Source organism: Sciurus carolinensis, chromosome 12 (assembly GCF_902686445.1).
Source record: "Sciurus carolinensis chromosome 12, mSciCar1.2, whole genome shotgun sequence".
Classification (NCBI taxonomy): Eukaryota; Metazoa; Chordata; class Mammalia; order Rodentia; family Sciuridae; genus Sciurus; species Sciurus carolinensis.
The window spans coordinates 68,730,809-68,747,837 of record NC_062224.1 but is presented as its reverse complement, the minus strand read 5'-3'; the positions used below and the strand labels follow the sequence as shown (position 1 = coordinate 68,747,837).

Genomic DNA, 17,029 nt, shown 5'->3' with positions numbered 1-17,029 from the left:
CTGGTGGTGTATTCATATATGAACGTAGTAAAGTTATATACAATTTGAGCAGTAACTTGGAAAATAGGGAGTAAATTACAGAGATAGAGGTGAGGGTGTCTCAGACAGAGGAATGACTGGTGTGAAGGTCCTGAAAAGGAAGAAGGCTTTTGTGGTTGGAGGGGTGAAATGATGTCAGAGATAATGAAGGGGCACAAATGGTTGGTGGAGGCCTTTCTGGCCATTTGTAAGGACTTTTACTGAGATTTTAGTTGGGGTAACTTAATCTGACCTAGATTTTAATTGGAACAAATTGGAATTTGCATACTGACTTGCAGTGTTCTCTACCCTTTTCATATGGCTAGCACACAGAAGGCTGCCAGGCTTATTACTACTTCACCCTCCATCAGACATATAAGAGAACAGAGGATCTCTCTCTGGGAAACAGAGTAGCTAAAGGAAGAAGATTTATGTGCAATAACTTTGGGATCCCCAAATGGAAAAGGTGGTTTGCAGTCTTAGCCTATGATGGAACTTACTAGTTAGGAAGTTATACCCATCTATTTTTTTTAAATTTATTTATTTTTTTATTGTAAACAAATGGGATACATGTTGTTTCTCTGTTTGTACATGGTGTAAAGGCATACCATTTGTGTAATCATAAATTTACATAGGGTAATGTTTGATTCATTCTGTTATTTTTTTTCCCTTCCCCCCCACCCCTCCCACCCCTCCCACCCCTCTTTTCCCTCTATACAGTCCTTCCTTCCTCCATTCTTGCCCCCCTCCCTAACCCTAACTTTAACCCTAACACTAACCCCTCCCTCCCCCCATTATGTGTCATCATCCACTTATTAGCGATATCATTCGTCCTAAAAATATGGAACGCTTCACGAATTTGTATGTCATCCTTGCGCAGGGGCCATGCTAATCTTCTCTGTATTGTTCCAATTTTAGTGTATGTGCTGCCGAAGCGAGCACCCCATCTATTTTTTAAAAAAAAATTTGTTAGTTCTACCTATCTATATGCAGTTATCATCATTTTATTGTCCTACTCTTAAGTTGAACAGACAGTTTCGAGGAAAGACTGTAATAGGAAAGAAACCAAAATTGGAGGGAAAAAATGTGAAAGGAACAGAAACAATGTAGAAGCAAAAGATGTTTCAAAAACTGTAATTAAAATCCTCAGAGATAAGAGGAGATATTGTATACATAAATGGGATTATTCCAAGAATAAAAAGTCTTGGTATTTAAAAGGTTATCAGTTTGGTAGAAGGTTTGGGAGATAAAATTGAGACTGTCTTCCGAACAGATTAACAAAGGCAAGTAGATGGAGAACAAAGTAGAGATAGGAGGAAAAAAATATAATTAGAGTACAACCAGGCTGTCTGTTGTTTGACTTTAGTAGAGGATGTTCCAAGGAGAGTTTAGGATGAATCAGTGTTCTTCCAGTCACTTACGTAATTTAGACTCTTAAATTTTGTGAAGTTGGGGAGCATGTTGTTGGTCCTATTCATTATTCAGTGTCTATCACAGTATGTGTACATAGAGATTCTCTGATATTTTGACTGAAATTATTCTCATATCTTGTAGAGACACAGATAACTAAGCAAATTTAAAAAAAGAGACATCTAATTACAAGAAAACTTTTTTTAAGGATGGTAATTCAATAATTCTTAAAAGTGATTCAGTTGGGAATGATATTTAGATAGTCATAATAATGGAAAACACTAGACATTGATTTAACTGACAATTGTGATGTGACTATATTGAGAAAGGGGGGGAAGGGGAATGCTATAAGCAAGCTAAATCCAGAGTACCTTCAGCAAAATGTCAGTATATGAAGTCTGAACTACTAAATTTTTAAAAAGCAGTTATGAACATGTTATCTAGAAATAGCTGAAATAATTGAATGTAATTGCTGGAAAATGAAGGGGCAGGGGACCACTCCCGCCCTTGATTTGTCTTATAGAACTACTTTTAAACTACATAGATGAATTATTTTGATAAAAATAAAAATTTCAGATATTTGATGGCACCAGACAACCTCCTTCTCTATATTAAGCCATACTTGACACTAGAATATGACTATCTGTAGGCCAGGGAACCCTCTCTCAGGACAGGTCTTCTCCTTTCTCTCTGCTTACATTGCCAACTTAACTGTCTTCTGAATTGATGTGTTCTTTATTCATACAGTGAATCAAATCATAGTCAAGTGTCTAGGAATATCCTGCCTCTTTTTTTCTCTAGTCTTATTTTGTGGTGACTTTACATTTTGACTTGGGTGTTCTTTTTCTATGAAATTCTTAAGTTAGTGGTGGTTACTTTTTTGTAACCTGCAAATATGGAAAACACATTTCACTATAATGAAGGCTTCAGTGTTGTTGTAGTTTGCTTTATATTCTAGACCCTTAAGTTTCGTCAGTTAAGAATTCTTGGTTTGTGCACAATTTCTTTAGTGGCCATCCCAGTTTATGCATATAGTAGTTTCTCAAATATTTGATTGATATTATCTTTATTTCTCTTGAGAAGGAAATTATGTAGTGTTTAAGAGTGGGGTTTTTAGTTAGACAAACCTGGATTTCAATCCCATCTCTACCACTTACTAGCCATGTTACTCAACCTCTTTTGTGAATCCATTTCCTCATCTGTATAATGGGAATGGGAATTGTTTCTATGTATTGGGGATTGTTGTGCAGATTAAATGAAATAAACCAGATAAAGTGCTTCACACTTAGTGTCCTGTAAATATCTTCACTGTATTATTTATACCTTAGTTTTGAGTGATGCCACTGCCATTGCTAGCCTTTCAAAAATCCAATATGATTATAAAGTAAGAATTTTTCCTGTTCATAAGGATTCAACAAGTGTAAATTACTCTTTAGTGTATCTCATCAGTTGCATCCTTGTAGTCTATGTCTGCACCTAGCTCTTTCCCAAGTACCGTCACTCTTGCTTCCAGTTAATACCTGAAGACTCTCTACTTTACAAATGACTATTACTTATAATCATCTTGCTGTTCTTTCCAATCACCAAATAAGTATTAATTTTACATTAAAAGTTATTTGGTGTTAATAAAGCAAGTAACATGTTTCCCTGTGAATTCTCTAGTAATATTATAACACTATAGATCATGTTAAAACTCACAGTTTAAAAGTAAAAATTTTATTTCTAAGGAGATAGAAATATTTGTTTTAAAGAATATTTATTATAACCTTCCAGTACAGTGGGAAAAATGTTTATGTTCTTCACAATACATTTCCTCATGAAATAGTTGAGCTGTATTAAAAGAGAAGAGTGATAAGATAGTTTTTGCAACTTGGTGTTTTCTGAAAGGATGAGCAACCCTTTCAAAACTGGGATGTTCTCAAAGGTAGGGGTCTGTTTTAGGCAGCTTTGTGTTGCTGAGACTTACAATTAGGAAAAATTAGAGGAGGAAATGTTTATTTTGGCTCATGGTTTCAGAAGTTTAGTCCATGGTCAGCTGACTCCATAACTCTCGGCCTGAAGTGAGGCAGAACATCATGGTAGGACTTGGAGGAAGAAGGCAACTCAGAACATGGCATCCAGGAAGCGGGGTGCAGGATGGGGAGACAAAGACCTCTGTTCACTAGGTAGACAATATAAACCCAAAGACACTCTCCCAGTGACCTACTACTTCTAGCCAATCCTCCTTGCCTACAGTTACTGCCCAGTTAATCTGAATTGATGAATTAATCCACTGATTAGGTTACATCTATCATAATCTAATAATTTTGCCTTTGAAAATGCTTGCATTGTGTCACACGTGAGCTTTTGGGGGACACCTCCTATCTATACTATAACAAGTTCTTTGTTCTACTCATGTTATTGTTCATCATCTGGCATATAGTCAAATTTTAACTATTGACTGAATGACTATACACATGAATGAATTAACAACATATCGTGGCTTTGATTGTATCTTTTTATTTTGAAATTATTTCAAACTTAAGAGTGACAAGATTAGTGCAAACAAATTTCATATACTGTTTATGCAGATTTACCAAACTTTATATATGTATGCTTTTCTGAGTCATTTGAGAATAAATTGTTGACCTTGTACTTTACTTCCTTAATCTGGAAGAGTTCTTTCTTTAGTCTTGTTCTTTTTGACTTTAACATTTTTTAAAGAACTTAGGTCAGTTATTTTGAAGAATATCCCGCCATTTGAGTTTGTATACTGTGCCCTCTTAATTTGTTTGAGATTTTGCAGCGAGGGCAGGAAAGCCACAGAAGGAGCGCTGTGCGTGCCCTTCTCAGTACTTCCTAGCATTAGGCACATGATATCAGTTTGTATAAGTATTAGTGACTTACCTGTTGGTTATCCACCAGGTTTCCCCACTGTGAAGTTACTTTTTATTTCTTTGTAATTAATGTGTAATTTTTAGAGAGCTTGGAACTGTAAATATCTTGTTCCTCATCAAACTTTCATCCATAGGTTTTGGTAGTCATCATTCCATCCTTTTGTATTTATTTAGTTGGCATTCTGATAGGAGGGAAATATTCCCTTTCTTTTTAATTTTTTTATTTGTTGGTTTGAACTCATGGATTCATATTGTATTCAATGAGTTATATTCCATTAATATCATTAATTATTTTGGTGCTTAAATTAGTCCATATTTAGCCAGTGGGAGTCCCTGCAATTTGCCTCTGTCCTTCTGGTGTGTTTTTACCATTCTTTGAGAATATCTTAACCTTTTTTGTATAACAAGAAGATGTAGGTTCTTTTGTACTTCTTGATCCCAAACCTGGACTCAACTTTATTCCATAGTGCCCTGGTTCATTTTAATGGAGAATGGTATTTCAAACCCAAGATCTGAGTCCTTGATATGCTCATTGCTAGTAATATGTTATTGGTTGTAGACCCACTCAGATCTCAGATTTTTCAGGGATCAAACTAAGAAACATATGTATGTCTGTATGCATCTGTATCTTTGTCTAAATGACAGTTCTATATCTAAATTAAAGGTTCATATTGATTATTTCAGTTCTGATGCAGCACTCCAGTATTTGTTCTAGTTTCTCTCCATCTTTATAACTGCCATATCCCCTGGTGAAAACTTGGCTCTGTAGCATTTCTTTTTAATTTTTAAATTTTTATCCTTAGTATCTTGTCCAAGCTTTGGCAGTAAATGATAAATATATGTGTTTTAAGTGTTTGAACGAATGGGTGAGTGAATAAATAGTTATGGTGTTATGTATTCTCACTGCATGACTGTTGCTTGGCATGAGGTAGATATGGAATGAAACTTGGTTGAACAAATAGTTTTCTTCTTGCCAATTTCTTAATTTTCACTTTGAATCACATGAGGTATAAATGCTCTTGCTTTTTCCATTTAAAGCATGAATCTTATAAATTATTCAATTAATATGAACAATTTAGCCTTTTCCCAATAAGAGAAAGTCATAAATAAAAGTAAAATTGCTCTAGAAGGAAAATAGTTCCTTTGTTGTTGCTTAAAAAATCTTGGACATGGGCGGCACTATTGAAAAGATTTCAGCATTTCTAATTACAAAAATTGTTGCTTGCAGGGTTTGTCTGGTACATTTTTCACATTTGTCAGCTCTAGTGATGTGAAATATGTTCTTCATCTGAATTCTCTTCCTATGCTTCCTGCTGCCAGACAAAAAGAATTTCCACTTCACTGCTGCTTGTTATTAAGGTGCTATAAATAAGAATGCTTGAAGGTAACTTATAAACCAATGACCAGAAAATTCTGATAACCTTAAGACTCATTCCTAAATTACATTATTAACTCTGTGAGTAATCTAGGGGAAAACAGTAGGGTTTCATTCACCTATGCCCTCAAAGGTTACAGATTTACAATTTAGGATAGCCATTAATGACAGTACCTCTTAGAGTGGAGTTTTCCTTAAACCTCAGCAAATGTCCTTTTTTCTCTCTGATGTAATTAAAACTAACACTCTGTGCTCACAAACTATTATTTTATTCCCAGAAACTTGCTTTAAATGACTCTATGCTTTTCTATTTTTGCTTTTTCTAGTTACCTAAGTATGTTAAATGTAGCATATGCATTATAACGTCTTACACAGAATTCATAATGGATAATTTCTTGAAAACTACAGAAAAATAGCAAAGGAAGTTGACTTTATATTCATTAAGGTTTTTCCACAAAATTGATTATTTTTTGTTTTGAATAAGTTTTTCTCCAGCATAGCTTCTTTAACTGTGTATGGAGATACTTATTTTGTTTTCATCTCCATACTTACAAGAGGGAGTGGGTTTTTAAAAAGTGGATAGAAAAATCAAAACATGTAAATCACTTTTCTTAAAATCCTTTCTGGTTTAGAAAGAAAGTAAAATGGCAGTTCATATACATAGTCTTCTTTTCCTAGATTAAATTTGAGAACAGAGCTCTATATGTAAAGCTAAAATTCAAACAATATTGCTTAAAAATATGTTTTTGTAGGACCAGATACTGTTGTCATATCATGAATTCCCTGCTTCCTATTTTGGTTTATCTCTACAAATAGAATTAATTCCAGCATCAGCCCAGTATTCCTGATTTTACACACACACACACACACACACACACACACACACACACAGGAGAGGGTGATGTTATTTGGCATATTGCCAAAAATGTCTCTGTGCTTTTAGGCAGTTATGATTTTGTTTCTCTTTGAATATTCAGTTAGGTGCCCCTGCTGGGTTTTATGACAATGCAGTAATTTCTTAGAGGAGTACCGGCACCCCAAGAACATGACACACATGAGGTAAAAATTACTAGGGGATGGGAAACTCCAGAGACTCCAGGTCATTGAGGTTCAGTGTTGACCTCTATAGATGATGTCTGGTTCTCCCTGCTTACCCTTTTCCCTTATTTAAAAAAAAAAAAAAAAAGGTCAATGTAAGGAGGGGCAAGCAGAGAACACTGAGGCACTCTTCCTCCAGTTGCCCTTTTGTGTGGAGGGAGTGCCATTTCCCCTGCTTCATTTCCTTTATCTTCACCCTCATCCTTTTCTGAGCTTCCTTTATTTTCATTCCTTTCTTTTACAGGAGAATTGCACCTCAGAAACATGAACAGTACTTGATTTGATATCCTTGAGATAGTTTTACATCTCATTCCTCTTTACATGCTTTTAAGATGAACATTAGCAAATTAAAATGTAGATATGTTTAAATATCACTTATGAACTAAAGGTAGTTATGTATATTAAATAATTCATTGCCTTTCCTGTTAGTTTGAAGTTTGACAAGCTTCTTTGCCAGTTGAAGTGAAAACTGATGTTCTTTTCAGTCTTTAAGAATGTAGCAGAGCTGATCATTGTGGCATACACTTGTAATCCCAGCTTCTCAGGAGCCTGGGACAGGAGGATCTCAAGTTTTAGGCCAGCCTGGACAATTTAGCAAGACCTTGTCTTAGAATAAAAAATTAAAAAATAAGAAATAAAAAAGCTGGGGAAATAAAAGAAAACATATATATATATATATATATATATATATATATATATATATATAAAGTTGGGGATATAGCTCAGTAGTAGAGCAATACTTGGGTTTAATTCCTAGTACTGAAGAAAAAAAAAGAATGAAATATGCAAAAAATTATATATGAATCTCTTAAAAAACACATAGTAAAATTTAACTAAATTTAGTCCAGTTATGGTGAGGGCCAGTGTGAATTAGAAAACAGTCTGAGGTACAGAACCATGGAATTACACATCCTCACAGGAGAAGACTAGTTTTATTCCTAGTACCAAGCACAGGGTCTGCCTGGCACATTGTAGATACTCAGTAAAGATCTGAAATGAATTCATGAATCTTTGAAGCTTTGGACTTCTTCATTTTACAGATGAGGAACCTTAATCTAGAGTCTGAATGGCTAAAGTAGAAGTAGAGCCCAAATTACTTTCTGGCCATTCATCATTTACTACATTTTTTAAAGAAAATTTATTATTTTCAAGATATATAATAATTGGAACTAAGCTGAGCATTTAATAACATGAGATTTTTAGACAAACTGTTTCAGTGAATTGACCATTATAGTTGTGATAAACATATTCTTTGTCTCTAAATAGCAGTCATAATGGTCCTGTGGAGGTAAATATTTTACTTTCCTGAGTCGTTAAAATATTTTTTCTTTTATGTTGTTCTTATCATTAATCAGTTCATAAACTCTTTGTGCAAATTAAACAAAGGTTCTTTTAGGAAGCTTCTCCTCTGTGGGCTATCATAAAGTCTGCATTTGTTGAACAGTATGGTGTCATTGACTTTAGTGTGAAGGGACTTTAGACATTATGTAGCTGTAGTCATTCAAGATTTAGAGGAGGAAGTGGACCTCCAAGCAGTTAAGTAATTTGTCAGTGTCACATCAGTTGTTAGTGGCAAAGTAGAAATAGGGCCTAGGTTTTATAGCTCCCTTTCCAGGGTTTTTCTTGTTGGAAATAATTGACTTGTAACTGCCATGTAAGAGTCAGTGTCTTGGTGCAAATTTTTCTGGGCAATGAATATAGGGCATTAAATATAGGGCATTGAGGGGCAACTTTATAAACAAAATGGTTAAAATAAGTTTTTTTTTTTTTTTTTTGGTCTTCTCTACTAGTTAGGCCTGTTGCAGAGGGAGTTAGTGAGAGGGGGAGGTAAAGGGAAGGGTACATCTTATGGTGTCAGAGTTGGAGCACACACTCAGAAAGGGTATGAACCTCTATCAAGAGCAAAGACAATGATTATGAAGAGAATAAATTATAGTATGTCCATGCTGTATAATGGTTTTGCCAATATCAAGAACACTGACTTAGCTCTGTGTCTAGTAAGATGACGCCATAACCATGATAGAAAAACCAAGTTGCAGAGTACTGTGTTTTATCCCATGAAAAATAAAACCTGTGAACATATATACACACACACACACACACACACACACACACATACACACACGTGTGTGTGTATGTGAATATGTGTGTTTATGTATTTGTGTGTATATATGTTTATCGATATTATGTTTGTATATTTTTGAATGTGCCTGGAGGAATCAGGTTAGTTTCATAAATTATCTAACAGTGGAATTTGTGGCAGAAATTAACGTTTTCTTCATTTATATTTGTATTGTTTAATTTGCTAAAATAAACATCTGTTATTTTTATTATTAAAGAGGTCTAATACGAAGAAATTTAAACCCACATACAGCTTTTTATATATTTATAACTTGTTTTTGAAAGTGAACATAAAATAGTGATGTCAGTTAATAGAATTTCCCAGAGGTGAAAAATACAAGTGGTCTGGCTACTGATTCTTCTAATTTTCTAATACACTGAAATTCTTCAGAAATAACATGTATATAAAAAGGATCATCATGAAGTTCATTTTTAGATGTCCTTTCCTTGAAATTAAAGTTTTGTATGCACATGTTTTTTTCATCCTATTTTATTTCAAATTTCTTGTATTTAGCTGTGAGCTGGTTCAAGTTAGTATATTTACCAGTGAAACAGGAATATTGTTTCCATGCAAAAACAAGGTTAAGAAAGTCTCATCTCTTAAGATTTGAACCATTCTTTTGCCTAAAAATAAATTGCTTAGTATAATTACACTTTTTATTTAAAAGGGAAAAATTACTCTTTGTATCTTGTGAATTTTATTAAGTTCTAATGCTCTTGAGTCTTTGGTAACTTCAAATAAGAGTAAATGGTCTTGTAATTTTCCTAAATTAGGGATGCCTCTGGTACTTAGAGGTTGTTTGCTTGCTTTAAATCACAGTTACTAATAAAAGAAAAATATTTTTGGATGTAAATATTTACTGGAAACCTGTTAGTCATAAGTTTCACCTAGCACTCACAAAGCTGTTCTTCATATAAAATGAAAACAGGGCAATTTAAAAACTGTGTGAAAATACTGGTAACAATTTGAGTAAGAGAAAAAAAAACAGAGAAAAAATATTAACCCTTTTCCTGGTTGAATTAGATGTTATAATCAGATCCTTTTATTATAAGTTTTTATTTTTTTCATTACAGTAGTATCAAATTAATATTTCTGGTTTGGAACCAAGAGCTGATCCAAACACTGCATTTTATCAAGGGAATTCTTTCATTTTGAACTCAACTCTGAGGAGTTAGTAAAGCTTGCAGAAACCATGAGGAGTATCTACTATAAAAGCTCCTGATACCTTTAAGATTTAGTTGATTCAGGCTACAAAAGGACAAAACAAATCATGCATAAGAAACAGTTATGAAGAAAAATAAAGGGATTTTATTTTCCTCTTAATCTTTTCTGTGTTATAAAATGAGATTGTTAAAGTTAATCCTTTATGAAGAATTCTGACCCCCTCTTATACCTACTATTATTTTAACTCTGAAGGGAAAATTAAATAATTATCAGGTCAAGTGGAATTATTATTGTTTTAGTTTAATAAGTTTGTGGAATTGGCAAGGAGAGGATAGAAAATTAGAATTAGACTTTTAGTGGAATGGGGCCACTTGGTCATTCAGCTTGGTTGGGCCTTACATTCATGAAAGAACTTGAATTTAGATTTTAAAATATTATACCCAATTTCATTTGTATATACTGTTATATGTTTTCACACATGTTCTAAAGAAACTAAACTTTAGGAGTTACTATAAATTATTTTAACTCCTCCTTTTCCCCTGTTGCCCTAATATACTGAGAGCTTAAAAAGAATGAAAATTGCCAAATACCATTCTTGATCTCTGAGAGGGACAAGGAATATTTTAAGTAGAAATTGCATCAGCAAATATTTATAGATATCTGTTATGAATTGAAAGAGTTCTTGACTCTTACTACTATATTTTAAGATATGTACATGACCCTTTTCCTGGGAGAAAAAAAATACGTGAAAACATCCAGGAAAATTCTCAAAAGGAGAGTTACTAAGGGAAAGTTGATGTATCAGATGGCAATATTGGGTATTAATAACATCTACCTCATAGAGTTGTCATGAGGGTTAAAAGGTATTATTTATTTCAGATTCTTAGGATATTAGTGTCTGACACAGAACACTTAATAGCATTCTGCTATTCTTACTTCCCTGGTTTAGACATTCCTTTTATTTCTTGAATATTAATTGTGCATGCAGAGGTCTGGCAGCTGTTCATCATGGTGTGGGAAGAAGAGAGCTAGGAATTCTCTTCAGTCTTTAATACACAGACCAAAATGAAGACTGTGTACCAGTGCTCTGGTGGGCAGCTGTGCATCATCTGTACACATATCCTTCTTCCCAGCAGATATCTTCTTAGTGAGCTGTATGGGAATAATTCCCACCTATGTATAAGGAGACATGCATCAGTTCACCATGGCACTGTTTGTAATTGTAGAATATCAAAACTGGCTAAATGTGTATCAAAAAAGTACAGGTTAATTTTAAAGTCTTTATATTGTAGTATAAAAATTATCAGTTATAAAGGATGAAGTAGAGCTGTATATGAACCTGTCTCAAAATTGTTGAGCAAAAAAAGCTGCAGAGTGATAGATGGGATCTGCTGGTATTTATATAGAGCTAGTGAGATTCTGTTTCAAAATAAATAAATAAATAAAAAGGGCTGGGACTGTGGCTCAGTTGCTAAGTGCCTCTGGGTTCGATCCCCTAGTACAAAAAAAAACACAAACACCAAAAACAAAACAAAACAAAACAAAAAACAGAAAAGAAAAATATAGCAACCCTCTCCAAACCAACCAACTGACCAATCAAACACAATACAGTGTGTGCATTGTTTATGGATACACATCTAATATAAGAAAAGCATAAGAAGGAAAATTTTAAATCTGGGATAATGATTACCTCCTTCGAAGGAAGAAAGAATTAGATCCCAGAATATTCCATATGGGACTGCATTCTACTTTGTGATGTTTTGTTTAAAAAAACAAATAAGTAAATAATTTTTTTTTTCAAGTTGGGAGGCAGATACATGGGTATTCATTATATTCTCTTTATCTCTCTTATGTTTGAAATACTGCACACAAATTAAGATAGATATGTGAACATGTTGTTAAAGCATAAAGTGAAGAGATAAATTATAGGGTCTCTGGAGTCAGAGGGGTGTGAGTTTGTCTTGTTCCTGCTTTTTTCTGACTCTGTGACTTTGGAAAAGTTAGTTTCCCTCTCTGAGCTTGTTACCTCATCTATACAATGGGACAGTAATATATCCATCCCAGTTTGTTATAGGGAACAAATAGCTAAAATGACTTTTATAGTGCTTAGGATGCAGAAATATCAGACACTGAGAATAAAATGTGAGCCAGTAGTATTGTCCCTGCCCTTACCTAACTTTGATGGGGGAGACAGATGAACATCTGTCACACACACATACACACAAAGTAAATGGTGTCTGTGATTAATGTCTTGAAGGCCAAGTGCAAGATACTCTGAATTCTTTAATAGGGAATTTGAGCTGATTGGGAAGGTCTTGAAAGGCTTCTCTGAAAAGTCTTAGGGATGGGCTTTGAAGGAAAAGAGCAGGGTCTTAGTGAAGAAGGGAGGGTACAGTAGTCTAACCCAAGGAAACAGTGCTGAGATGTTGTAGGAGGGAGCATAGCCAATAAGGAGTTGAGAGGAGGCCAGTGGAATGGCTGGAAAGCCTCTGGGGAAGAGTGAGGGTGCTGGATAAGACTGGAGAAGGATGTATAAACCAAATCCTGTAGAACTTTAGGCCTGTGAGGGAGTTTTGGGTAAATGAGAAGAGCAGTTGGAAACCACTGACTAGTAAGCTAGCGTTCCTTAAAATCAGGGTAAACAGAAGAAATAGTTTACAGTTGAAATTGTCATGGAGTACTAGAAAACAATATGGTGAACTGACTTGGAGCAATTAGAGCTAGTATCGATGACTTTTTAAAAGAAGACAACACTTGAGAAGTACAAGCTACATCGGTCGTCGGTTGGCCACCATTACTTTCTTTTTTTTAATTCAACACACCTTTATTGGACACAGAATCAGTTATTTCCATAATAAATTTCTCTCAAATGTAATGGCTTGAACAATTATTTATTAAACAGTAACAGTTCCTGTGGGTCAGAAATTTGTATACTGCTTAGCTGGGTTCACTGACTCAGTCAGGGTCTCTCACAAGAATTCAATGAAAGTGTTATACAGTGCTGCAGCCATCTTAAGGTTTAACTGGGGAAAGATCTACTTTAGAGCTTACTTAGGGTAGCAGAATTGAGTTCCTGCTAGCCTGTTTGGGCTGAGGGACTCAGTCCCTTGATGGGTGTTAGTCTGAAGCTGCTCTTAGTTGCCCACTCTCCACAGGTTAGGTCACAACAGCCTTTTTCATCATAGGAAGTAAGTGAGTAGAAAGAGGGGATGATGGGACTGGGGAGTAATCAGTGTCTCAGTCAGCTTGGGCTGCTACAACAAACGTAACATAAACTGGGCAAATTAAATAAAAATAATTATCGTAGTGCTGGAGACTAGAAGTCTGAAATCAGGATATTGGCATGATTGAGTTCCTCAATGATATCTTTTATAAGGGCACTAATCCCATTCATGAGGGTGCCATCCTCACAATCTAATTACCTCCCAAAGGACTCACCTCCTCATACCATCACACTGGGGGTTAGGATTCCAACACACAAAAATCCAGTCCATAACAACCAGCAAGATGGATACTATGTTCCTTTATAACCTGGTCACAGCAGTGACACTTTCTTACTTTTGCTATAAAGTGTTCTTTAGAAGCAAACAACTATTTCTAGCCTATATTCAAAGGGAGGAATTACACAAGCATATGAATCCAGAAGTGGGAATCACTGGAAGCCATTTATCACAGGGACTAGGTACTGGGCAAGGTTCCTCTTGCCATTAAGGAACACCCAACTTACTAAGGGAGATATGGATACAAATTGCAGTAATTTGAAAAGTGATGTAATAGAATAGTATTCAAGTGCATTGATGAGTAAGATGCTTGGCTGCAAGGTACAGCGAACATAATCATTATGGTTTAAACCCATAAGATTTTAGTTTTCACATATAATTTGAAATCTAGAGGTGGGATATTATTGCTATTTAGTTCAGTGACCCCTAGCAGAAGGATTAGGATCATTGTGTTTCTCTCAGTCTTTAACCCCTCATGGCTCCATGATGACTACTGTATCTTCAGACAATCATATCTTATTTAAAAGACAAAAGAAAAGGATAGGGACATCACTATTTTAAACCAGTGATCCATTCCCTAAAGTTGGATAGGGACTTATCTTCCTAAGATTAAAAGATACCACCTACCTGTTGAACAAGTTGAGTTCTATTACCAAGGAACAAGGCAGCAGGAAAAAGAAAGATTGTTGGGGAGTCCTGGATGTCTTAGGAGCTATGACAAGCAGAATAGCTGTCAAAGATGTTGACGTCCACATCCCCAGAACCAGTGAACATGCCGCCTTACATGACAAAAGAGTCTTTGCATCTGTCATTAAATTAAGAATCTGGAGCTGGGGAGATTGTTCTCTTTACCAGGTTGGACCCAGTGTAAAATCAAAGGTCCTATTAAATGAAAGAGGGAGGCAGGAGAGGCAGAGACAAGGAAGGAGATGTGGAGAAGCAGAAGTTGGGGTGATGCAGTTGCTGGCTTTAAAGACAAAGGGACCATGAGCCAGCCTACAGAAACTGGAGCAACTGAGGAAACAAATCCCTCCCTAGAGCCTCCAGAAGGTATACAACCTGCTAACCCTTGATTTTGGTCAGTGACACATGTGTTGAATTTTTCCCCTTCAGAAATACAAGATAATAAATTTGTGTTGTTTTAAACCAACAGGTTTGTTGTTGTTTGTCATAGTAATGATGAAAAACTAATATTTTCTTTTCTCTATTGGCATCCTGGGCTTACTTTTCACTGGAGCATTAGCACATCCCTTTCACTACATCACCAAGTATTTGAGGGCAAAATGGTCTTTCTTTTTAATTTAAATTTAACAGATATATACAAACATAAAAATTATGCATATTAATGGGGTGCCATGTGATGTTTTGATACATGTATACAGTGTATGATGTGCAAATTAGTTTAAACATATCTATCATATCCTGAAACATCTATCACTTCTTTAAGGTGATAATGTTTAAATTTTTATTACAGCATATAATTATACATACAAAATTATACATTTTGTAACCCATACACAAAATGGGTTCATTTTGACAAAATCATATATGCAAGAAATTTGATTTCAATTCTCATCCTGCCCTCTTCTCCCTTCCTCTATTCTCTTCTCTACTCTACTGATCTTCCTTTTATTCTGTTATTTACTTTTGTTTCCACATATACATAATGGGGGCACCATTCCTTTTTGTCAACTGCCCATGGTTCTCTTCTTTAAATACAATGAGATCCTACTGTGATAGAGTTTCTGTTTATATTCTCACAGGGAGTTTAACACTACTCTAAGTAGATTCCTTAATGTACAACCACCATTGCTAAGATTACCAATGATATTCCTACTCCCCCCCAATAAAAGTGCTTGATAATCAGCATTAGTGTTTTGCATTCATTAATGACTTGGGCCAATACTTGTTTAGTGTTTAAAATGCCCAGGGCTTCATACTCATCGTTCTGTGGTGATGATCAGGACCATTGCTCTTGGCAGTTGGAGTTTGCTGGTGTGATACTTCTCACTCTGTGTACTCCCTTTCTCTCCTCACACCTTCGGTGGAGCTGTGCTTGGTGATCTCTGAGGCATTTCACATGGCTCCTCTAGAAATAAAGGAGCAACCAGAAGTTGAATGAGAGAATGTTAACTGGACTTTAAAAATAATTTAAAAAAGGAAAAGCCCCAATTCCTCTGATCAGATATAGGGGATATTAAGGAACTAACTGATTATTCTGAAAATTGGCAAATCAAAAGACTTAAAGTATAGATAAAAATGAGGAAATAAAAACTACCTTTTTTGGGTGAGGAGGTGTACTGGGGATCAAACTCCCAGTGGCATTTGGCCACTGAGCCACATCCCCAGCCCTATTGTATTTTATTTAGAGACAGTGTCTCACTGAGTTGCTTAGTGCCTCACTTTTGCTGAGGCTGGCTTTGAACTCATGATCTTCCTGCCTCAGCATCCTAGCCACTGGGATTTTAGGCATGTGCTCCAGCAAAAAAATAATGGTGTCATAGAGTTCTGTTAAATGATGGACCTTAGTTTATAACCAGTTCCCTATTTGTGGACGCTTTTGCTTCTTATTTTCTCTTTTTTGCTAAATAAAATTGCTGCAACAAATATCCTTGTATATGCTATTTTGATGAATTTTTAGGTTTAGTCATAGAATAAAGTCCTGTGACAGTGGAATTTCTGGATTAAAGGATTTTGAAGGTATATTTAAAAGAATACTAATAGCTATTACTGGTTGTCCTCTCTAAAGGCTGCACCAGTTTACTCTCTTTCTGTCACAAGTGGAACTGTACATTTTCCCATACCTCTGCCAGCATCAGGCATCATTTAACTTAAATTTAATCTGTTGATTAATAAAGGATACATTACCAGTGTTTTGATTTTAATGTACCTTCATTATAAGTAAGTTACTTTGAATTTGTTATTATTTTTGCAAATTGATTTTTTTTTTTGGCCAGTGCTTTTTTATTATTCATTTCTAACCAGTGGTCCTTTGGTTTAATACTTAGGTTGGTTCCAAGCTGCTCAGCTGCTTTCCTTATGCACACAGACATTTGGCTTCAGAAAGAGGCAGTGGTGTGATTGAAGGGCCTTCAGGGAGCAGCTCTGCTCTATGACTAGCTTTCAGGTGAATCATGATGCTCTTCAGCATAGATGCCTTTGTGAAAGGTAGGGGTTGATCAACTATAGTGTTTGGATAAAGCATTTTTGTAAACCTAAAATATTATAGAAATGGAAGTATAAAATGCTGTTTGTTAAGTTTACTCTGAGAAAAAAACCTTCAGATATTATTATTAATTCTTAAAAAGATCTTTAAGGAAGCTTCTGTAAATGTACCAATTAATTTGAGGAAAGCTGAGGTCTACCCATTAGTTTTTAATAGCATTAGTTTTAGTAGCATATGTTTATGTGTGAAGAGATTTAAGTGTAAATACTGTTTTTTAGGGGTATAAAGCTAGCACTTTAA

The 17,029-nt window shown here is 35.1% G+C and overlaps 1 protein-coding gene and 1 non-coding gene across 4 annotated transcripts in view; one reads left to right on the top strand and one right to left on the bottom strand.

The window, feature by feature from the left end:
- Disp1 (dispatched RND transporter family member 1) overlaps nucleotides 1-17,029 on the top strand; it is a 196,107-nt gene that overhangs the window by 61,098 nt on the left and 117,980 nt on the right. The gene's annotated exons all lie outside the window — the stretch shown is intronic.
- LOC124962519 (U6 spliceosomal RNA) lies at nucleotides 854-960 on the bottom strand. Its single transcript, XR_007104526.1, has one exon. It is a non-coding gene; the product is annotated as a U6 spliceosomal RNA (small nuclear RNA).